The 25517-nt window shown below is 43.7% G+C and overlaps 1 protein-coding gene across 4 annotated transcripts in view; it reads left to right on the top strand.

The window, feature by feature from the left end:
• Nucleotides 1-25517, top strand: part of LOC121578197 (chemokine-like protein TAFA-1) — a 300081-nt gene that overhangs the window by 184918 nt on the left and 89646 nt on the right. The gene's annotated exons all lie outside the window — the stretch shown is intronic.

Below are 25517 nucleotides of genomic sequence, written 5' to 3'. Positions count from 1 at the left end.
AGAATCTTGTTTCTCATGGTCTGACAGTCCTTTAGGTGCCTTTTGGCAAACTCCAAGCAAGCTGTCATGTGCCTTTTACTGAGGAGTAGCTTCCGTCTGGCCACTCTACCATAAAGGCCTGATTGGTGGAGTGCTGCAGAGATGGTTGTCCTTCTGGAAGGTTCTCCCATCTCCACAGAGGAACTCTGGAGCTCTGTCAGAGTGACCATCAGGTTGTTGGTCACCTCCCTGACCAAGGCCCTTCTCCCCCGATTGCACAGTTTGGCCGGGCGGTCAGCTCTAGGAAGAGTCTTTGGTTCCAAACTTCTTCCATTTAGGAATGATGGAGGCAACTGTGTTCTTGGGGACCTTCAATGCTGCAGAAATGTTTTGGTACCCTTCCCCAGATCTGTGCCTCGACACAATCCTGTCTCGGAGCTCTACAGACAATTCCTTCAACCTCATGGCTTGGTTTTTGCTCTGACATGCACTCTCAACTGTGGGACCTTATATATACAGGTGTGTGTCTTTCCAAATCATGGCCAGACAATTGAATTTACCATTGGTGGACTTTAATCAAGTTGTAGAAACATCTCAATGATAATCAATGGAAACAGGATGCGCCTGAGCTCAATTTCAAGGTATTTCAGTTTTTTATTTTTAATACATTTGCAAAAATGTCTAAAAACCTGTTTTCGCTTTGTCATTATGGGGTATTGTGTGTAGATTGATGAGATACAAATTTAGTTTAATCAATTTTAGAATAAGGCTGTAACGTAACAGGATGTGGAAAAAGGGAAGGGGTCTTTATACTTTCCAAATGCACTGTACCTTTCATCACCAAAGCCATGTTCACTGCATAAGTTGCTTTACAAAATGCATGTCAAAAATGTTATAAATAGATTAGCATTTTAATGAGGAAAATAAGTATTTTTTGGTTCTTATTTTGTCTCTCACTGTTCAAATAAACCTACCATTAAAATTATAGACTGATCATTTCTTTGTCAGTGGGCAAACGTACAAAATCAGCAGGGGATCAAATACTTTTTTCCCTCACTGTAGTTGTTATTTTCTAGAAACCTAGCTAGAGTACACTTAGCTAGCTAAGGTGGTGAACTCAGACTGATGATGGTGGGAGTTAGGTAATGTTAACTAACTTTCCCCCAGCAGTTTCAATCTAGCTAGCTAGCTAATGGCATTTTTTTATCAACTTTATCAATCAAACAGCTTGCCAGTTGTTGCTAGTAAAGTTGGATGAATAAGTCAGAAGCCAGCTAGCAATGCCAAGTTCATGCCTTTTACCAACAAAAAGCATGTACACGTATAAAAGAGACAATTACCTTCAAGCAGATCATTTTAGTTTTCTAGGTCTTCAGGCCGAGGAGTAATAGCTACTTCTTTGTAGAACTGGCGTTTTCACCAGGTGCTGTCCAAAGTCAGCTCCAGAGTCTTCACCTGAATGAACATCACAGGCAAAATCACAGGCTGCATCATCAAATCAAATCAAATCAAATGTTATTGGTCACATGCGCCGAATACAACAGGTGCAGACATTACAGTGAAATGCTTACTTACAGTCCTTAACCAACAGTGCATTTATTTTAAACAAAAAAAGTAAAAATAAAACAACAACAAAAAAAAGTGTTGAGAAAAAAAAGAGCAGAAGTAAAATAAAGTGACAGTAGGGAGGCTATATATACAGGGGGGTACCGTTGCAGAGTCAATGTGCGGGGCACCGGCTAGTTGAGGTAGTTGAGGTAATATGTACATGTGGGTAGAGTTAAAGTGACTATGCATAAATACTTAACAGAGTAGCAGCAGCGTAAAAAGGATGGGGTGGGGGCAGTGCAAATAGTCCGGGTAGCCATGATTAGCTGTTCAGGAGTCTTATGGCTTGGGGGTAGAAGCTGTTGAGAAGTCTTTTGGACCTAGACTTGGCACTCCGGTACCGCTTGCCGTGCGGTAGCAGAGAGAACAGTCTATGACTAGGGTGGCTGGAGTCTTTGACAATTTTGAGGGCCTTCCTCTGACACCGCCTGGTATAGAGGTCCTGGATGGCAGGAAGCTTTGCCCCAGTGATGTACTGGGCCGTACGCACTACCCTCTGTAGTGCCTTGCGGTCGGAGGCCAAGCAGTTGCCATACCAGGCGGTGATGCAACCAGTCAGGATGCTCTCGATGGTGCAGCTGTAGAATTTTTTGAGGATCTGAGGACCCATGCCAAATCTTTTTAGTCTCCTGAGGGGGAATAGGCTTTGTCGTGCCCTCTTCACGACTGTCTTGGTGTGTTTGGACCATGATAGTTCGTTGGTGATGTGGACACCAAGGAACTTGAAGCTCTCAACCTGTTCCACTACAGCCCCGTCGATGAGAATGGGGGCGTGCTCAGTCCTCTTTTTTTTCCTGTAGTCCACAATCGTCACCTTTGTCTTGGTCACGTTGAGGGAGAGGTTGTTGTCCTGGCACCACACGGCCAGATCTCTGACCTCCTCCCTATAGGCTGTCTCATCGTTGTCTGTGATCAGGCCTACCACTGTTGTGTCGTCGGCAAACTTAATGATGGTGTTGGAGTCGTGCCTGGCCATGCAGTCATGGGTGAACAGAGAGTACAGGAGGGGACTGAGCACGCACCCCTGAGGGGCCCCCGTGTTGAGGATCAGTGTGGCAGATGTGTTGTTACCTACCCTGCACTTGAGGGGGCGTTGGTTACTAGCGTACGTGCTTCACAAAGGTTTTCTTTAGCAGGCCAAGAAAAAAAAAAAATATATATATATATATTTTTGCCATCTACAAGGGGTGTATATTCTATTTTTATTGGCAAATTTAACTTGCAACATGCCGTTTATTAAGGAAGGCCAGGGGAGTGCCGGCCGGCTCCAACAGACAGACAAGGGGCCTTGTGAAAACATAACACCCCCCCTAACCTGCAAACATACTCAATCACCCTGTACTGGCCACTTACATAATACACACACACTTATCACACACATACACATCTCACACTCACCCTAGGACACACTCACTCAATACACAAGTGTCAGGAGGTCTGCCAAAAATCGAACTGAAAGTGAACTGGCTCTTCTAAAACATTTCTGTAGTTTTCAGTATGCCCACTTGTTACAAATGGCATTGTAACAAGACACTATGACAGCAGTGCTTTATGCCAGGAATATGAAATGTAAATAACAGGCTTGTATCTCATCCAGAGAGAGGAGCACTGCACAGGCATGCCCCTCCCCTTTCCCAGTGACTTGGCTTCTCTAGCAGCTCTATGTGATCTGCTGCACGGCATTCTTTATCAACATCCCCTCCCCTAAAGACATGACAGGCTCTGGGTCAGACGTGAGCTCAGCGCTGAGATGGATGACTGTGGGTCGTGGTGGTCAGGTGAATCAGCCTGGCACCCTCTGCCACCGTGAAGGTCTAGGACAGGCTGGAACAGGGTAACTCTGACAGCTGCCTGGCCCAGAGACAGGTCTGGGTTAGGAGGGAGAGCTTTGCCAGCCCTCCTCTCTACACGCCTCTCTACTCCAGCTGCCAGAACCAGCCAGGACCATTACTCCACAGGTCAGCTCTGAGTCAATCCAGGAGCAGACTTCCACCTGTGAAACGATGCCGGTGTAATAATTCACTTCCCACAGAACCCAGACACAGGCATATCCAAAGACGGCCCATCAGCCAAGTATGCATCCCAAGCAGCAGGCTCCACCACAATTAGCTTGAGTCTAGGTTTATTTCTTCCTCTTTTTGGTGATATTTCTGCTCAAGGTGACCGGGAGGCGGTTACCTGTTCCCCGCAGTCTGTCCTGTCCGCTCTTCTATGGCCCTGCTATGACAGAGCAGGGTGTTGTGGGTAATGAGATGGCATGATTGATCAGACACTGTCAAATGGCTTTCAGCTGGAGGCAGGCCATTGCCGCGCTCAGGCCAGCGTGGCATTGCAAATGGAGGGCTGTCTAGCCCGGTAACTGGATGCAGGAAGGATGCAGGGAGGGTGTGTGTCCTGCTGTTCCCAACATCAGACCTCCGACATGACGCTGTTGATTGAAAAACACACACAGTGTTTTTATGTTTTATTTCAAGGGCTTGTCAGCGTTGTCAGGACATGTAGTAGGGATATTTTCAGATGGTTATTTACAAGACAAGATAGAAAGAGAGCGTTGTTTGTTAGCGATAAGTATACAGTAATCATGTGTTGTGATAACGGTTTAGGACCGTGAATTGTAACAACAGTGGCGATGGACTGTGAATGGCATAAATAAGAAAACAACTTTTCTTGTGTTTTCATTGTCATTTCTGTTTTTGCTCTTTTCACTTTCTCATTTTCCCTTTCTCCTTCACACACTTAGAATTTGTGTGTGTCTCCTGGGCTTATCTCTCCTCATCCGCAAAGCGAGTGTCTGTAAACCCTCCACCAGTTCCTCTGGGTTGGGATAAAACAGGCCTCGCCCTGCTCGCCTGCTTTTACGGCCCAGCCCACTGCCACTGTGCCTGGGCTCAGTAGGGCGAGAATGACAGGGACCAGTGGAGGCTCTGAATATGAATGTAGGTGGTGAGGAGGAGGGGAGATGGGGAGTGGAGGATCCAGAAGGCAGTGCTTGGCTGTCAGGGAGACGGTGGTGCAGAAAGCCTGACGTTATGCTGTGGTCTCCCATTCAGAGGTTCTGGCTGGCCCAGGCCCTGCAGAGCTCTAACACAATGGTGCGGAGAGAAACATTCTACAGTTTTACTGTTGAATAGCAACTTGATGCAGCGCTACTCATGTGAGACGATACCTCTAAAGTTGGTGCATGGAAGGATGATTGAGTGAGAGAGAGTGCATGAGTGAGTGATTGTTTAGTGACAACTCACCCCACACAATCTCACACCACACCCTGGACTGTGCATTGTCCAAGATGCTGGAGGTTACAGTACATATCATTGTTATACATACACAACCAGAAATGAACCATAGTGCATTAATAATAATCCAAACACAGCTGCAAATATACATTGAAAATCTTCGGAACAACCTTCAATTTGATAAAAAATGTAAAAAGCTCTGTCTAATAATTGTGTATTCATATTGACAGTTTAATGAGGACTCCAATCGGGCTACTATGGCTTCAGGTATGGAGAGCATTGCAGACTCTGTGGGAAACCTTAGGCCCCATTATTAGAGCTTTATTCCATGTAGAGCAAATTGAGGGTTTGTCTCTCTGAAGCTGATCTGAGCTCCTCTGAATCCCATGGCAATCCCATCAATTATTGCCATAGTGCCTCACACCTCCATTTTAGGACCTGAGAGGGAATCTTTGCAGAGTGGAAAACATCAACATGGTTCCAATTTACTGCATTCCTTTGTTGTGTGTGTGTGTGTGTGTGTGTGTGTGTGTACTCGTGTGTGTATTCTTCCTTCAAAATCTCATATTACCGGCCACAAAGGTTAATTGAGTCTGTTGACCCAGCAGTCACAGCATTTCTCTGTTTGGGAAACATGTTTGTCTCACTTTCAGAAAAAATACTAATCTCTCTTTGTTCCAATGAAGTAGCGTCTAATGTGTCCAATCTGCCATCTCAATCCTTCCCTTCCGCAGCAAACAGCAGGAGCTGCTCACAGCACAGAGTGGAGATGGGATACCCTGACAGCATTATGACAGCATTGGGTTGCCTTGAATTTCCTCCATCAATCAGCACCATCTGACTGTAGGGAATCACATCACATTACCAGCCCTTCACTAATATCATTACTGTTATTGTTCTGTGTGAGATGTGGACTGGGAGAATGTGATTAGGGCTGGTGATGAATTTGCCCTGTTGTTTAGAGACCGCTAACTGACTGGGATGATTGACCTAAACCTAAAGGCTTCTAGGCAGGTATTGATGTTTGCTGTGTGTTATTTTTTAATGACCGCGTTCTAGTAATCATGAGTTTTATCGCCCTAGGGCACCGGATTGGAGTTTGTAAAACGAGTCAACAAAAGTTAAAGGTGGTGGTGGTTGGGGATAGGAGAAAGTACATAGTTAGGTTGGTGGTGCTCATACTCCTCTCCTGTTAGTTTCCTCTGCTCTGTTTTGGGGAATGTTTGGGAGAGGGTTGGAAGGATACAGGGAGATCCAGAGAGTCAGCTACAGTACTGCGGTATGTATCACTGTATGCCAGGCACCCAGCTTAAAGAGGGGAGGCTGAGGCTGTGGGAAGACTGAGGCTCTGACTGAGGCTGTGGGCAGACTGAGGCTCTGACTGAGGCTGTGTGGAGACTGAGGCTCTGACTGGGGGTCACAGCCTCATGGTTTTAACTCACACAGGCAGAGTGGTTGGAGTAAACCCTCCACAAGGTTTATTTTCAGCATCCTCAAGGAGTTGGTGAAAAACCCATGGTCATAACCCAATAGAGGAGAGAGAGAGAAAGAGAGGAGATAGAGAGAGAGAGGGGAGAGATAAGACAGTATATGGAGCATGCATGAGAGAGTGAGTGGCAGCATATGTCCCATGTAGCCTGTCAATCACTGGGTTATCTGTGCACTCAAGCAGTCCCAGGAGTTTGGCCTTAACCTGGTCAGTTTATTCCCATGGGCTTCTCTGTGCTTCGGCCTGGAGCTTGAAGGGTGCAGAAATATACAGCTGAATCTGGGACTCTGACATCATCTTAATATTCCACTCCAATACACAACACATGCAACTTATTTATAATTATAATGTTATCCTAATTTAGCAGATGCCTTTTTCCAGAGCAAACAGTTAATACAAACTGTACGTAACACGGGAACCTTGTGAGCTTCACAAACATGGGGAATGGAAATGAAATAACACTTTAAACCTTACTCAGTCTGAGTCTCCTCAAACCTAATGGACACTGGACAGATACAGCTCCATTGTGTCTGTGCATAGGGGCATAGGGGCACAGATAAATAATGGGTATATTGGTTGCATATCTCCTACTTTTAGTCTCTGAAAACCTTTCAGTGGGAGAGAGAGTGACATGGTTCAGTGAGAGAGAGAGTTGACATGGTTCAGTGAGAGAGAGAGTGACATGGTTCAGTGAGAGAGAGAGTGACATGGTTCAGTGAGAGAGAGAGTGACATGGTTCAGTGAGAGAGAGTGACATGGTTCAGTGAGAGAGAGAGTGACATGGTTCAGTGAGAGAGAGTGACATGGTTCAGTGAGAGAGAGAGTTGACATGGTTCAGTGAGAGAGAGAGTGACATGGTTCAGTGGGACAGAGAGCAATTTGATTCAGTGGGAGAGAGAGTAACAGGGGAGGGGGACAGAATTGTTTTAATGAAGGCTAAAATTTCAGGTTGATTAATTTCCCATTTTGCAATAACAAGCAATTTTGACTTATCTCTCACATGGCCCAGAGGAAGAAAAGGCAACAAATGCTTCCTGAACCTTTTTCAGAAAAAACACAGAGGCAACTTAATAATGAACTACAAAACTCCACTCAACATAGCTGTGAACCTCTGAGATAAAAAATAAGTCATCGTAATGTTTTTATTTTATTGCATATAATGTTGTGTTAATATGTGCTCCACACTCATATTATGTCCCTTATTGTAGGTTACATTGTCATTCTCTTAGATTAGGTTGTAGTCTTAACATATTATTCATGCTTTTCAGTGTTATAATCCTGTCAAGGAGCTGGTCTCAGTCTGTGCCTATTATACTGAACAAAATATAAACGCAACATGCAACAATTTAAAAGATTTAGCTGAGTTACAGTTCATATAAGGAAATCACTCAATTGAAATAAACAAATTAGGCACTAATCTATGGATTTCACATGACTGGGCAGGGGCGCAGCCATGGGTGGGCCTGGGAGGGCATACAGTGCTTTCGGAAAGCATTCAGATCCCTTGACTTTTCCACATTTTGTTAAATTACAGCTTTATTCTAAAATTGATTAAATACATGTTTTCCCTCAGCAATCTACACACAGTACCCCATAATGACAAAGCGAAAACAGGTTTTATACAAATAAAAAGTATTCAGACCCTTTGATATGAGACTCGAAATTGAGCTCAGGTGCATCCTGTTTCCATTGATCATCCTTGAGATGTTTCTACAACTTGATTGGAGTCCACCTGTGGTAAATTCGATTGATTGGACATGATTTGGAAAGGCACACACCGTTCTATATAAGGTCCCACAGCTGACAGTGCATGTTAGAGCAAAAACCAAGCCATGAGGTCGAAGGAATTGTCCGTAGAGCTCTGAGACAGGATTGTGTCGAGGCACAGATCTGGGGAAGGGTACCAAAACATTTCTGCAGCATTGAAGGTCCCCAAGAACACAGTGGCCTCCATCATTCTTAAATGGAAGAAGTTTGGAACCACCAAGACTCTTCCTAGAGCTGGTCGCCCGGCCAAACTGAGCAATCGAGGGAGAAGGGCCTTGGTTTGGGAGGTAACCAAGAACCCGATGGTCACTCTGACAGAGCTCTAGAGTTCCTCTGTGGAGATGGGAGAACCTTCCAGAAGGACAACCATCTCTGCAGCACTCTACCAATCAGGCCTTTATGGTAGAGTGGCCAGACGGAAGCCACTCCTCAGTAAAAGGCACATGACAGCCCGCTTGGAGTTTGCCAAAATGCACTTAAAAACTCTCAGACAATGAGAAGCAAGATTCTCTGGTCTGATGAAACCAAGATTGAACTCTTTGGCCTGAATGCCAAGCATCACGTCTGGAGGAAACCTGGCAAGTACAGTGAGAACCTTGATGAAAACCTTCTCCAGAGCGCTCAGGACCTCAGACTGGGGCGAATGTTCACCTTCCAACAGGACAACAACCCTAAGCACAAAGCCAAGACAAAGCAGGAGTGGCTTCGGGACAAGTCTCTGAATGTCCAGCCAGAGCCCGGACTTGAACCCGATCTAACCTCTGGAGAGATCTGAAAATTGCTGTGCAGCGACTCTCCCCATCCAACCTGACAGAGCTTGAGAGGATCTGCAGAGAAGAATGGGTGAAACTCTCCAAATACAGGTGTTCCAAGACTCAAGGCTGATATCGCTGCCAAAGGTGCTTCAACAAAGTACTGAGTAAAGGGTCAGAATAATTATGTAAATGTGATATTTCTTATTTTTAATACATTTTCAAACATTTCAAAAAACCTGTTTTTGCTTTGTAGATTGATGAGGGGAAAAAAACAATGTTTTGGTAATGTTATCACTATGTTAATGTTAGGAATCGCAGTTGAAGAAGTGAATCCGTTCAGAAGCGCTACTTATCCTGTGTTACTGGGTTCTGTAATGTGGTTGAATTACCCCGGTCTATTAGGACTATATGCTTTTGGCATGGTCTGCACTGTTATTGAAAGTGTGTATATATGGTGATGTTTGATTGATTACCTGAATATGTTATTGTGCATTTAATGACTTTATTTGAACCTGTTAATGTTAATTGTCATTATGTGCAATGGCTTTTTCCTACTGGCTGATGCATTGTGGGTAGTCCTATAAGAAGCCTGTCCTTTCATTCTTTGTTGGACAGGAGTCAAGGACGGCGGCCACTCCCAGCTGCTAGCAACAAGCTAGGAGGATCATGGCGGAAGTGGATGTGAAACGAAAAGCAAGTTGAGTGGAGTTGGAGAACAAGAATGGAGAACAGTATTATCAAAGAATGGAAAGAAAAATAAGAAAGTATTGAAAACTGAAGGGGATGATAAGTGTATGTTGGAGAATGATTTATGTCTTGTTGGAATGTGATGATTTTATAAGGATGTGTATCTGCGAGATCCGTTTGGGGTCTAGAAGAAGGTGAATCTTGTGCTGGGAAAAGTGGGATAAATCAGAGTGACCAGGAATTAGCTTGTCCTGATTAATTGTGTGTCTGAGGAACAGATGAAGAAGGCATTGGGCATCACGAGAGTTTGGACATCTGATGTGTTGTGCTTTGAACACCGGAGTAGGGCACCTGTTAAGGGAGTCATTTCTGGGGTGTCGGTGGAAATAAAGGAGGAAATCCTTGCGACGAGAATCCCATGTGTGGTTAGGGACCGTTGCCTGACCTACATGGTGAGTCGAGGAAAGGAAGAAAGTTTGTCAGTGTTGTTGTTTTTTGACAGTGAATACCTCCCTTTGCATGTAAATATAGGATATATGAGGTACGGAGTAAGAGCTTTTGTCCAAAAACCACAATAATGCAAAAACTGTAAAGAATTTGGTCATGTTTCAAATGTGTGCACACCGAAGGAGTATATGAAAGATGAAGAACGGCCATGTTGTAATTGTGGTAGGGTCATGATCCAGAGTTCATGGAGTGCCCTGTAAGGGTGAAGGAGGTTGAGGTGGCTTAAGTTATGGCGGTCCATCGGATCACCTATGCACAGGCAATCAAAAGAATTGAAGGCAAAAGTGACACTAGTGTTGAAGAGATGGTTGTGGATTCACCACAGCCCATGGTTAATGTTTGTCAACCAAGAGAACCAGACATGCTGCATATAAAGAAAGTGGAATTGGTGGCATTCCTTGCAACTGTGATAAACTGCGCAGCTCAAGTAGCAAGGAAGTCAAAGAAATTGGATATCATTGCGGCTAAGGCAGGAAAGTGTCTGGGGCTTCAGGAATTCACAGCGGAAGGGATTGCAAGGGTTATTGGCGACGGAAGATGTGCCGCTCTCCCAGGCTCCTGAGCCTGTGTAGGGATCAGACATGGATTATTGATTTTAACAATAGAGGCTCATGTGATTATTTCTATCCACATCATTTTTGTCTTTTGGGATATTTTTTTTCATCCCTCACAGTAGGTGGCAACAATACAACTTTTTGGACGTTGTCCGCCGTAAAGCCCCAGCAAAGAAGAAGTTTGTTGAACAGAGATGGTAAGAACTGCATGCTGCCGGAGTTTTCAAACATTTATTGAGGCCTGGTTTCATTTGAGAGCTCTACGATGATTTTATTAATTCAGTTTACCCCCAGTTTATGTTTTCAGTTTCGTTATCGCCATTTTTGTTATTTTGTTTGTACATATCTGTACATATTCTATATAACTCAGCACCGTGATTTCACCATTAAAAGCCCTCACCACGGCACTGCACTAGGTCCATTTGTCTGCCTCCTCACTGAAACCTCCACCGCTAGGGAGGTCTCCCTTACAAATACCCATGCTCTAGTGGGTTGTAGTCCATATGCTACAGAGAGAGTGTGTTACAGGCTTATCCAGTATGTGTAACAGCACATATGGTCGTCAGAGTGTGTCCAGGTTAATTTGTATCATGTATCATCACCCACTGTGCCTATATAACCGTGGCGACCTGTGTAGCCCCCAGACACAGAGTGGAGTGGAGTGGAGTGGAGAGGAGAGGAGAGGAGAGGAGAGGAGAGGAGAGGAGAGGAGAGGAGAGGAGAGGAGAGGAGAGATGAAATGCCCTTACGTTAATGACTTTTTGCAAATCCAATCAGTTTTCCACATTGATTCAACATCATCACATATATTTTGGGGGTTGAAATGACGTGGAAACAATGTTGAATCAACCAGTTTTTGCCAAATTGGATACAACTTAATGGAGTAGAACAGGAGCCAAATCCCATTCTCCATGTGCCATTACAGAGGCAAAGGGAGAGAGAGTCTGATGTGTCAAATGTTGCATGAAACTGTCAAGTCTTGGTTGTCTAATCGGCCCTTTTGAGTGCTAGTGGGGATCCCCTGTGGCGGTGTACACATGCCTTTCATCTCCTTTGTGTGTGTGTGTGTACTGTGTGTGTGTGTGTGTGTGTCTTGACTAATGATAGACACCTGCATGGTTTGATTTCGACCTTCTTCAAAATTCTCTCAATTTCTACAGTATTGGTTCAACTGCGAATCTTGTGTAACTTGTCATACCTGATTGCCGTCAATTTGAGGTAGTGCCACAGGTATAGTATTTATTTATTGTATCTCAAAATCAGATTATTTTTCTGATGTGGTGGTGATATGATGGGTGTAGAGTAAAGGCCGTCCCCGGTGGGTTCACCCTGCTTTCCAACCAGTGCAGAGAGGGACTGGATCAATGGTTTTGCGGGTGCATCACAGTGACACCACCGTACGCTCCATGTAGCACCCTGATTCCAAGGCCTTGTCAGCCAACTTTGCAGCACGTTATATTGACAAATATCTCCTGGAGACAGAGAAGACAGGCCAGCATGTCATTGCAGCAAAGCTATTCCCCATGTCTCACATCAACAAGATGGATTTGTTTCCATCCCTTTAGTCCAAATGTTCTCTGTGATTTCTTTGTGAACTGTTGCAGTATATACATACTGAATATTGTAGACAGAGAGAGAGAGAGAGAGAGAGAGAGAGAGAGAGAGAGAGAGAGAGAGAGAGAGAGAGAGAGAGAGAGGGGGGGGGGGAGGGGGGAGAGAGAGGAGAGAGAGAGAGAGAGAGAGAGAGAGAGAGGAGAGAGAGAGAGAGAGAGAGAGAGAGAGAGAGAGAGAGAGAGAGAGAGGAGAGAGAGAAGAGAGAGAGAGAGAGAGAGAGAGAGAGAGAGAGAGAGAGAGAGAGAGAGAGAGAGAGAGAGAGAGAGAGAGAGAGAGAGAGAGCACAATGGTGCTGAAAGATGGAAGAATAGAAAAATCGGACCCTGCCTACTGATGTTGTTGTCCTCTCGCTCTCTTTCACTCTCTCATGTAAGGCTGTTATTAGCATGTGTTGGGTTGGTCCAGCCTGTATGCGCTGAGGGAGGGCCTTACCCTGCCAGTTCATATTTAGTCCCCTGAATGAAAGATTCATAAGTCAGGTATGTGATCTTAAAACAATGAGTGGCTGACTTTGAGCATCCTGCATCAATCACGGGGCGAAGAGAAGCCATGCGTGAGATAAAACGAGTGCCCTTTTCGAAGCGATTTGGACTCGCCTCAGGGAGAGAATGGGGTGAGGGCGTGGAACCACAGGAAATACAGACATGATTTTCATGTTCACCTATGTCGCTGTGGGATTATTGTTTTCCTGCTTTATCTCTTTAATACATCAAGACATGCTAAAGCGTCCATCTTGCCCCTGGTTTATTTTCAGACTCCAGCCTTCTCTGTTGCACAACATATTGTAATGACCTGACTAGATCATAAAAGAACAACTGTCCAGACAGAGGATTGAGTTTACGAATGGACGGTTTATTAAACCAACTTTACACAGGCTACTGTTTGGCCGTAGCCCACGCCAAATAAATGAAAGATAACCCACAAGCCAATCGTGACCTTCTCTTGTGAAGCCCAGACGTAAAAAAGAGAGAGAACAAAGGCTAAACCTGGTCTTAACTTCCAATGCTCCATCCCCCTGCCCAACCCCCCTCCACGCCACTCCGCCAACCGCCAGGATGCCCGGCATCAGAACATTCCAGGCATTCCCGTGATTGGCAGATAGCAGGTTGATTGACATGTCGGACCCCGCGAACACTGGGTACTGGTAGGTACAACACAACCATCTACTAGCCTAACACATAACACACAGCTGTCTGTGCGGGTCGCTACAATATTTTCATCCTCTATTTATCTAAATGCATTAAAGCAGAATTATAGGGTATGCATCTTGTAATTACTGAAGGAATGCCCGCTGAAAACAGGCTCCCATGTGGATTGGCTGTTGTTATTGCTGATATCATGGAGCTTGTCAGCAAAATCAAATTTTTTTGTTATATTGTGAAAGATTCTTGATTAGCGCAGTGCAAATATCCCCTTGTCACAATCAGCTCAGTGGATTGGTTCAGGGAGTTATTCGACACACGCACGCGCATGCGCACGCACACACACACACACACACACACACACACACATTCCCCCATGTTCTCTTTAATTAAAGCCCTAGCTGGGGACAGTGAAGACACCCTGGGACATTTCCCCACCATGGAATACACCTCTGTGGGGAGCCTCCATCTCCTGTCTCTCTCGCTCTCTCACTCTCTCTCTCTCTCTCTCTCTCGCTCTTCCTCTCGCTCTCTCTCTCTCTTTTTTTTGTCATACAGTTATTAGCTTTAATTATATTAAACTGCACATGTTGATTCACCTTCCAATTAGGCCTCCATCAGATCAGACCCCTTGCCTCTGATCATTTCACACCACAGCACTACGTTGCTCCCTGCCTCTCCTAGTCAGAGTCTATTTCCCCCGCCAGGAGGAGGATGGTGAAATATTAACGACACCTGCCAGATGTTTTAGCATTCTGCTCAGGTGCTGTTTGGTTTGGCAGGGCTCCTCTGTGTATGAGCCAAGGCAAAGTCCTCAAGGTTTCCTCCCTGGGAGAAAAAACAACAGGAGAAACCACCAAACTAAGCCACAGTCTGCCCAGTCACACACCTTATTAACATTCACTGTCTCACATCTGAATACCTCATCTCCAAATGTTGTCCAGTTTACACAACCTTTAGTGAGAAAGCCTGTGGACAAGCCTAGGGTCTCAGTTATAGTGATTGGAAGAATAAGGCATACTCACTAAATAGAGAGAGGAGGGGAGATGCATCACACCAATGCATACCAATATACTGGTATTACACTTGTAACATTGTTGTCACCATGCTCAATGTAGCTGAGCTTCAACTACTTGACTTGGATGAACTCCCAAGTACAGATGAACACATGTTGATGAAGGTTTTCTTGCCTTATCACTTTGTATTGACCCATGTTATTTGACCACATTATTGGCATCTCTGCGGGTTGTTTGCAGCAGAGAGAGAGAGAGAGAGAGAGAGGGTGATATTTGAGAGGGAGCAGGGGACAGACGATGACAGCAACTCTGTGCTGACTCACCAAGCTGCCCCCAAGGGAACAGATATGTTTTCTCTACAGCCTATCTCTCCTCTCCTTCCTCTCCTCCTTCAGCTCTGACTGACAGATAGAAACAGGTGTTATGCTATGGACGGCCGTTCAGGTCTTTACGTGTCAAAATGAACAGGTCAAATAACACTTTGATGTGTCAAATAACACAATTTCACATGTCAAATAACACAATTTGACGTGTCAGCTTTTAATTTGACGCATCAAGTAACAAATTTCTATTATAGAATGTTGTGTGAGCTGAATTTGCATGCGCAAGCCAAGCGCCACCACTACGGTCAGTAGCACTGTCAAATCTGTAAAAAAAAAAAGCACACACAATGGCCATAATGTCTTTACAATTCCACGTTGGTAATAAGACATTTTGTTCCTAGAGATATTGGATATGCCTCTGTTGATGGGAAACTTTATTTTTGGTGAAACTGAATAGTTTAGGTTTGGTTGATCAAGGATGCCAAGCTACGGAAGCTTCCACAACGAGCCATCTGTAAACAATGGCTCATTCCGGGACGAAGCAAGTGCCTAGCTAGCACCAATAAACCAGCCTGAGTACAATGACCGGAAACTGCAGTCATTGTCAATATTCTTAGCAATGATTTAGGAATCCATGTGACTATCAGTCAGCCACTTGTTGTTCTCCTATTGAAATAGAACTTCAGTTCTTGAAAATAACTAGCTAGTTATACATTCAGGGTATTCAGATGATGATGCCTAGATAGTTATCTAACTAATTAGATAGCTACTGAAACAGATTATATCGTTGTTCTATGTTTTTGGGGGAGAACATTGTTTGGATCCATCAGTTCCAGAGCTTGGGGAAGTGTGTGTCTGCCTCCTGCGGCAGTGGCAGGTACACAAGACAAAACTTTACCAGCATTATAGCATGCGTAGGGGAGAGTGGGGTACGTTGAACCAAAGGGTTGGTTGAGCCACCCCTTGTTTCTAGGAAACCATACAGAAAATGTATAATGTGAACAAATATTTAGGAATATGTCATAATTTCATGGAGTCTGAGAAGGAAGAAACCACATGGAAAAAGTGGCAAGCAAGTTAGGTCCAAAAAACAGATTTTCACAAAGTCAAATGAATGTATTGTGTTATAGGTTTCATGATGCTTGTATCTAAACAAAAGTACATAGTTTTAAGATTGTTTTGTACATCAGGTGGGTCTCAGCTACGATATGAGGTCCTAAACCTAGAATGAAAGTGCATCCTTGTAGCTGTGTGGTAAAATTTAATCCAAATGTTTGCCTTGAGGTAAGTTGAGCCAATGCCACCATACCCCATACAAATGATGATTACATTTTGTTAGTTTTATGCATAGTATTTTTGCAATGTGTCATGCATGTGAACTCATTTTTGTTGTTACAGACCAGACATCATCATGCCCCGTGTATACAAACGTAAAACAAGCAGGGGTCTCGCCCCCCTTGAGGTTCTTGAGAGCAGCCAAGGAAGTGAGAGAAGGGAAGAAGTCCATTTGAGCAGCAGCAACGGATAAAAAATATAGACTGTACAGCACTGAAGAGGTACACTGACAAAAAAGAAAGTAAACATGTACCTGTTTGAAGGAGATGGTATGATAGAGTAGCAGAGAAACACAAGGTCTTATCTGATGACATGAAGTCTGAGCTTGCTAAACATTTCAAGAATCTCGTGGACCAGTTTCATGGGCTTAGTAGACTTATTCAGAGAACTTGACTATGAATTGGCACATCAAAACAACATCCCTGTCCCAGACAAATGGTCAAGAAATGGCAGGTAGCCTAGCGGTTAAGAGCATTGGGCCAGTAACCAAAATGTCGCTGGTTCGAATCCCCGAGCTGGCAAGGTGGTAAAATCTGCCATTCTGCCCTTGAGCAAGGCAATTAACCCCCGACTGCACCCCGGGCACTGATGACGTCGATTAAGGCAGTCCCCCGCACCTTTCTGATTCAGAGGGATTGGGTTAAATGTGGAAGACATGTTTCAGTTAAATACATTCAGTTGTGCAACTCACTATGTCTTCCCCCTTACTTACCCCAAGGTAGTTCAACTTACCCTGTCCCGTGTCTCAACTTACTCCATACCTGGGGTAAGTTGTGCCAAGAGACCACTTTTTTTGGACAAGCTATGTTTTCAAAACTGTTCTGTTTACATGAATTCTGATTATTTCCAGGGATACACAACATCCTGAAATATATGTAGATGTCTTTGTTAGAAAGAATACTATATTTCCCTTGACGTATTGAAAAAAAAAGTAGCTGAACATACCCCACTCTCCCCTACCAGTGAATCACTGTGACAAATGAAATACGATTGATAGTGTAATCACTGCGTAAAAAATATATGTACTGTACGTGTTAAAGTATTAAAGGTCCAATGCGACTGTTTTTATCTCAATGTCAAATCATTTCTTGGTAACAATTAATTACCTTACTGTGATTGTTTTCAATTAAAATGATAAAAAAAAAAAAAAAGCTGTTTAGCAAAAAGCAATTTCTCAAGCAAGAATTTAGCTAGGACTGTCTGGGAGTGGTTTGAGTGGGGAGGGGAATACGGAAAACGAGTTGTTATTGGCAGAGAGGTTTGGAACTTTCTTTCTTATTGGTCTATTAACTACATAATTTACCGCATGGTATCAGCACCATGGAAGGCCAAAACTCCCTCCCACCAAAACAGGCTGAAATATATTTTGGTCTTTTTAAACAGCTCTTACACTAAAAGGGCATTATCATAATTTTCACAATTTAACAGTATTACACTATACACATTGCTCAATTGGTAACAAGGGAGCTAACGAGTGCCAGGAAAACATTCCCCACACCATTACACCACCGTCACCAGCCTGTACCGTTGACACCAGGCAGGATGGGGCCATGGACGCCAAATCCTGACTCAGCCATCAGCATGACACAACAGGAATCGGGATTCATCGGACCAGACAATGTTTTTCCACTCCTCAATTGTCAAGTGTTGGTCATCGCGTGCCCACTGGAGCCACTTCTTCTTGTTTTTAGCTGATAGGAGTGGAACCAGGTGTGGTCGTCTGCTGCAATAGCCCATCTGTGACAAGGACCGACAAGTTGTGCGTTCCGAGATGCCGTTCTGCACACCACTGTTGTACTGCGCCATTATTTGCTTGTTTGTGGCCCGCCTGTTAGCGTGCATGATTCTTGGCATTCTCCTTTGACCTCTCATCAATGAGCTGTTTTCGCCCACAGGACTGCCGCGACTGGATGTTTTTTTTGGCACAACATTCTCAGTAAATCCTAGACACTGTCGTGCGTGAAAAGCCCTGGGGGCTGCCGATTTTCTGAGATTCTCACTCACCGTCTGTAGGAGCAATCCATTTTCGTGAACAGGGTGGTGTAACTAATAAACTGGCCACTGAATGTATATAAAATACATGGAAGTCACGTTTTTGACTGCACTGGGCCTTTAAGTGACGTGCAGTCATATTCAAGTCCTAATTGGTCAATAACCTTATAACCTAAGTGTTTAACAGTGTTATTTGACGCGTCAAATAGTATTATTTGACACGCCAAATTACAAGACGTTGACTGACCCGAACAGCGTTCGATAATATGCTGGTTTGTCTCTGTCTTTTATCTCTCTCTCTCTCTCTCGCACTCTCTCTCTATCTCTCTCTATCTCTCTCTCTCACACTCTCTCTCTATCTCTCTCCATGAGGGATTTAGTTGTGGGTTTTTTCTATGGTTTGGCAGGTAGTTTGGTTGATAAATGAACAGTGTTTGAGTTGAGCAAACAGAACAGAGGAAATTGGAGTCAGCAGTGCAACGTTAGTCAGCTTCCTTACCTCTCTGTCTGTCACTCACCCCCCCTCCACTCCACTCCACTTCCACTATCTTCTCTCCTCTTTTGGCAGTGACAGTTTAACAGGATAGAGTTGTGGTTGAACAGAGGGTGGGCTAACCATTTCCTTATGTCATGAAAGGGAAGGTGAGGAGTTGGCACTGATGCTCACTCGCCCGCCCGTCCTTCAAGGAACATAGCTTGTACAATACATGAACATTTTTCTAAGAAAGATAAATGTTCCAAAGAGCTTAACCTGGATCTGGAGGAGAGGAGAAAGTTGTTGGCTTTAAGTGGAACGCTCTGTGCCCATTCCTTCACCGGCGAGTGAGGCGCGTTCAGGAGCCATTTTATCACTCGGTGTGTGTGACTGTCCCGCTGCTCCCACACAGCAGCGCCAACGGAGAAAGAGGCATGCTGAACACAGACCATTCGCTGCCATTCTGAGAGGATTTTTTAGATGTAAAAAATACATTAGCATAATTCAATTTCCACCAGGTGAGTTCTCAACTTCTGGTCTCCATGAAGGTCAAAGCAACCCTACCCCTATTTCTATGCAAGATTCCTGCTTATGTGGCTTAATGACTAAGCTTTCCATTACAGTATTGGGTTAGATTATCCTCAAACACACATAAGAAATCTTATGCACAATTTCTTACATTTATTACAGTACCAGTCTCTTGATTCCAAGTTCTTATATGGCCTTCTTACAATTGAGTGTAAGAGACTCTCTGAATGAAACCGCAGCATCCCACCCAGGCAGGGTGTACTGTGTGTACTAATTGCCCCATAGACAGGTTGATAGACCTGACCCCTGACTGATGCAGCCAGCTGGCTCACTACTAACAAGGGTCACCTGAACGCCACCCTTATTATACCACAGCAGCCTGATGCAAATGACTGTGAAGCAGCAGTGTGGCCATAAAACAGAGGAGACAGTAAAAGGTTAGAAACAACCACCTCCTCTTCCAGAGGAAACCTGTCTCTGGTCCCGGCTGTCCTTCCTCAAGGTGAGCTCCCCTGTACCATCATAATAGAAAATTAAGAATTTGCCGCGGTATAATTAAATGGTGCCCTTTGAACCCTTCAGATATTTAAGTAGCATATTAAGAGCTGGGAGGGTCTGGGGAGTGGGCAGAGACTGTGAGAGAGATTCCAATGAAATTAGACTATCCTGGGTACATGTAGACAAACAATTACTCAATGTTTCTCAGACAATACGTTTAGTAGCCATGGATGGTCATTTCCATGAAACAGGACCTATGTGAAATTCATAGGAGCATATCAAATTGGGTGTCAAATGAAAGCTAAGAGTCTATGTTTTGGGGAAATGAAGGCATAGATACATTTTTCAACCATGTTCAATCTTAAAAATTAGGCATAAGTAATGGCTTTGATTTCTGGTCAAACAGATGGAAAAGTGGTCTTAGAAAACATCTTGCAGAAAAAAATATTGTAAGGTATTAGAAATACATAAAAACACACTAATGTTGAAATATAAGACCCTGACAACTAATATCAACACTTATATTTAGTTTTAGAGAAATTATTTGCCTTCTGTAAGTTCAATTAAGAAACATTGCCTAGTGCCTTGTAATTCTGTTACCAAAAATCTGTGGCGATTTTAGCATGTAAATCTTGGTGGGGCAAACTCCCCCAAATGTTTTTTGATGCATGCCAGCAAAGCCACTACACAACACAACACTAAACAATACATTAATTGCACTATAACGGTGACAAATGGTGCCCACAAACTGTTAGGACCTACATAAAGCTGTCCCTACAGCAGAGCTTTCTTTTCAGCACAATGGAGTGAATCCTTACCACTGCTACACCTGGCTATCAGAGGAGCCTTGTCTGGCAGTGAAACAGTTCATTCAGCCTCATTTACTGCCTTTTTTTTAAACATAGCTGATATGGCTGACTTGCTTAAACAAATGTGGTTTCTACTGACATTTGAGATGTACAAACTATGGCATAAGGCAACGATGAGCGGATAAGAGGCAATCCATAATTTTGATTAAGACATTAATGAGCGAGCTAGGATGGACGTAGTCAACATAACTTTTTCTTTAGCACTTTTGAAATGTACAGCGACAGAATTCAGAACATGGGCCGTTCTTACAGTATTCTCCCTGTACACCCAGTCAGAACAGTAGGATAAATAAAAGGGGCATACTGTGTGAGCAGACAATGAAAGCTTTTACAATATTCGATGATTACATTTCTCTAAAACAGGCTATAGGCTACATGTGCACCACCACATCAGAACAGTAGGCTAAGTTATGAGGGGGAAAGGGAACACATTATTAGGATGAGGCACATGGGCAACTAACAGCTTACTCTTGATCTCTCCCTGTAGATTCTGCGGTGACGTTGTGTCCCCATTAGTGACAGAACACTGAGCCAATCACGGCTCAACTAGAGAACATTACCAACCCCTACGCTCCGTATTTTCCGCTGGCTGCCCCACCGCCACAGAAAGCACTGAGCTAGGCTGAAACACCTGCATTTTGGAGCTGCCTTACTTAAGAAAGCATAAAAGAGACCATGTTTGTATGCTCAATTCTTAATTGTTTTACATTGTTTGCAAACTGATATGTGACACGTATTAATGCCAAAATAACATGCAAAACAGGCAACAAAAACAAAAAAATATATAGATAATATATAGATATCTATATATTTTTTGGGGGGAGGGGATTAACAGGTGGGGCTCAAAACACCTGCCCTGAATGATGGATCGCCACTGCCAAAAACCCACATATCTTTAAGATATTTTTTTATTTCTCTCCCTCATGAGGAGGGAGGATAATGAACATTCACAGAATTAACAAGTAAAGGTACACCTACCAACTAGTTATAGTGTTTAACTGATATTCATTTTTGTTTATGAATTATTAAGTGATTAAAACTCTGTAACGGAAATGCTGCAATTGAATTGGCTGCAATGGAAATCATTGTAGTCACAAACCACAGTTGGGTCACCTGCTACTGTTCTCCCTTCCACTGGTATGCTGTTATGTTGAGCTCATAGCCTAACTATTTTCTTTCTCTTTCTGTTGTATGGTGGTCAAAGCGTAAGTGTGAAAACAGTCTGGACAACCCCTTGCCTCTCTACCCAGACTCCTTGCTCTGGCCAAATGCTACGCCATGCCCACGGACATTAGATAATTTTCCTCAATGAGTCTGGATCTGAGTACCCCCCGACCCTTCACCAAATGTAAACACATTCGGGACCGTCTGATTGGTCCAGAAACCAATGGGTTGGGCCAAAATCAGAACACGTGGGTAAACCGGTGGTTTGAAAATTCGTCATTGGCTTTGATACTCTGATTGGTTAGAGATGATCCAATCGCTTGTACAACATATCCTCGTCACCACAAACAACTTCAATGATGGCAGGCTCAGACTAAATATATATAGCGAACGACAGAGCAGCAGAAGAATGTTGTGTGAGTCGTCAGGCTAGACAACCCCTCCCTGTCTTTCTCTCTGCCTCTCTCTTCTCTCTCTCTCTCCAGTTAATGTTACCTCTCCTGGCTCTTACTGACACCTACCCATGAGCCCACTATCTTTCTATTTACTGTACAAGCATCCGCACCCACTGAGCACCGACCGACACAAGACATCCATGGACTTTGCAAAGTAGTACACATTTGGTCAGTCCGCCCTGGCATTGATTTCAACGTCCACAGACACTGTTTTTGGGCCGGTCCGGACCGGCCTTGATTTCAACATCTACAGACTTTGGACAGCACAGTACAGTGCAATACAGTGAAGCACAGTAGAGTACAGTACAGTAAAGAAAAGTCAAGTATAGTTCAGTACTGTACTATAGTGTACTCTATTGTACTGTACTGAACTATACTTTACTCCACTCTACTGTACTGTACTGTAATGAACTCTACTCTACTGTTCTGTGCTGTGCTGTACTGTGATGTCCAAACTTGTGAAACATAGATGTATGTGATTGGTTTAGATTTGGTCCGGTCCGGACCAACCAAATTTGGTCTTCTTTGGGGGTGAAGCTCATAGAATAATAGGCAGAGTGTAGAATAATACGCATATATGCAAAGGATAATATTGCATATTTCTACCTACTCAGGATACATCACCATCAATAGAATGACATTCATATCCATAATTATGCATTTCTGTGTAGTACAGATCAGGGAGCCATGATGTACTTCATTACCGTAATTCTGTAACCAGGTGTAAATCCACTTCACTTACTGTAGTTTAATAACCAAAGAGATTTTTTTCTAACTTGTCTGGATACACATACTCTCTACAGTAGTGCTTAATTGAAGTCGATTTGTATTATTATTTAATAATGAGGACTATGCCCACTATTCTAAAGTGCACGGGCAAAGATTAATCTAACTACTAGAGACTGACAATTAATGTGTCTTAGTGCTTGTGACCTTTCAGCAGGAGATGTGAACTGTTTAACATATTTCACTGATAGTGTTGAAAACTCAACTGAACTGAATTGTTGCTTCCATGCATTTTGGCTGTTAGGGTTACATTTGAAGGGATGAATGAAATCTGAATCCTTATTACGAATATGATGAAATGCCTATGGGTGTTGTAATTCTTTAGTCACATGGACTCAATAGTGTTAATTGTTCATTTTGTCGACTATCATCGGTGGATTTCGTCAGATACAGTTGGAGCTAAGCCATGCCCAGAGGTTTTCTTCTAAAGTAAAACCAAGATGTATTTAATTTAAGTTGGGCCTTGATCTACAGTACAGCGATCCTTAAATGGCTATAAAGGATTGTAGGTTGGATAACAGGTTGATTTGATATCAGATCACCACAAAAATAAGACAAAAGTTAACACAGGCCCCAAACCCTTGGTACAACCTGTGCCGAGACCATTTTGTGTGCTAAATTGTGGCAGGCAGGTGGTGTCTAGGATCGATTAACCACTGAAAGTCTCCTGCTTAGGGAAAGAAGGTCTGCATTATAATCAGAACAGCTTAATCTTGGACACAAAGTAGGGCAGGGCAAAGGCAATCAATAGCATTAGAATGTACCTCTTACTCTCCTCTGTTCTCGCTAGCCACTGTGTGATATGAGGAATGGGAGCAGTACAGCACTCCTGAAAAGGTGTACTGCATAATTCAACCAAATGCCAGCTATTTGGCACTGTGTGTGAATACATTAGCTTGCTTACCCATGCCGTGGAAATGGAGCTGAAACGTGTAGTGAAAATGTGTGCAAGAGAAAACCAACGTAATGGGACCTTCTCTTAAACATGGTATGATTGAATGAAAACCTTTGATAACACTTTTTTTCTCTGACATATTTTTGAGTTTGGGTTTTCCACAACTCCCTTTATCCGTCTAATTTAAAATAAATATATCTGTGACATATTACACCTAGTCGTATCTCTTGCCTCTGTCCACTGGCGTAGATTCCTGCGAATGAGGGATAAATCACTTCCCAGCGAGCTTATTACTTGAAATGAAGGAATTCATCATTGTGACAGTCGGCCGTTGCAACACATTCATTGTGATTTATCTGGGAGAAATTGATTGATTCATTAACACTGAGTGAACAGTGCTTTCTGTGGTGCTGCTGGTGCAGACGCTGCTGCTGCTGTACGTTTCCAAGGCGTAGGCTTCTGTAGGCAGGCTAACCTCGGCCTGTCTTCCTCCCGTATAGGGGCTCTCTGCTGCAGCTCATTAGCTAGCCAATGTAGTCTCTGGGAGCTGATGCCCCGTGGCAGGGATCACGCTGATCCTAATGAGTACATATGTATGCCTGCCCACGCCACTCAAATGAGTTATTTCACTGTGGTGGGAAGACTGGGCCCCAAGCACCAACACCTGATGCCATCATGACTGCCTGGAGTCAAAGAGGAGCCAAGCACCTCAGTGACGCGCAGTGAAGCAGTGTGATTCATCTGGTGTTAAACATGCAACACAGTAGCTACCGCAGCGCAGACACACCTGACTGTCATGTGAATCCTCTGGTGCTGGACAGAGCAATAGTCTGGAGGTGGAACTGAGGTCAATATAATACAATGTATGTTTTTACTATCTGCTTATTTCTGTATCTATTCTCGTTTTAGTTTTGCTTTTCATGATAGAAGGAGCTAGACTTTAAATATTGTAATACTGTTTGTGTTCGTGGAACCAGGACAAGGGTGAGAAGGGAATTGGATTCTAATAATTTCTCCTCTCTGTCTGCTCTCTTCTATTCTGACCATAAACTTTGACTCCTTAAGGAATTTCTCATAGGAACAGAGTTTCAACTCCTAAAGCAGATAAGCAGAGGATGTCTGAAACTTTGTCTTCTGTTTGATTACATTAGAGACAAGTATTTAATGGTTTCCTGATGTTAGGATTCATACAGCCGTTTAATTAAAGAGTTTCCCTGGCCTCCTTGCAAGGCTGGCTGTGTGTACATCAATATCTTTGTGATTGAAAAACCTTCAGGTATTTGAACAGGGTTGACCTGTGTTAGTGTGCTTGTGTTTTTCTAAAAAGAGGGAAAATTTGTTGCGAAGTGGAGTCGTGTTAACCTTCCTGTTCTTTATAGTTCATGGAGAGAAAGTTGATGTTACATTGGTTAATTAGTTGCTGACAGAACATGCTGTAATGAAACAAACTTAAGCTGGAAAAGCTGGCACACTGTGGTAATCAACCTTCTCTCCCTCTCTCTTTCTCTCTCTCCATCCTTCTTCCCACATCTCTCTCCTAGAATACTATTGTCGATGTTGTTTCACAACATATGTCCTCCAAACTGTTTTTTTCATTCTCTGAAGTGCTTTGTCTGCTGTGGTGTTTGGCGGGGGGTTGACAGTGGGGTGGAGGGAGGATGATGGGTGGTTGGCGGTGGGTTGGAGGGGGTAGACCCCAGCAGGCAGTGCTGCATAGGCAGGCTCTCTGTGTTCCGGCTGATAATGGAACCTGATGAGCGGGTCCTTCATCCTTCTCTCCTTCTCCTCCTCCTTCACTCACCACAGCCCCCAGACATCAGGCACAGTAGGTGGGTTTTAGGGGGGG

The sequence above is a fragment of the Coregonus clupeaformis genome, chromosome 12, assembly GCF_020615455.1.
Source record: "Coregonus clupeaformis isolate EN_2021a chromosome 12, ASM2061545v1, whole genome shotgun sequence".
Taxonomy (NCBI): Eukaryota; Metazoa; Chordata; class Actinopteri; order Salmoniformes; family Salmonidae; genus Coregonus; species Coregonus clupeaformis.
Note: the sequence above shows the minus strand (reverse complement) of the source record. Positions and strands in the feature narration are given on the sequence as shown.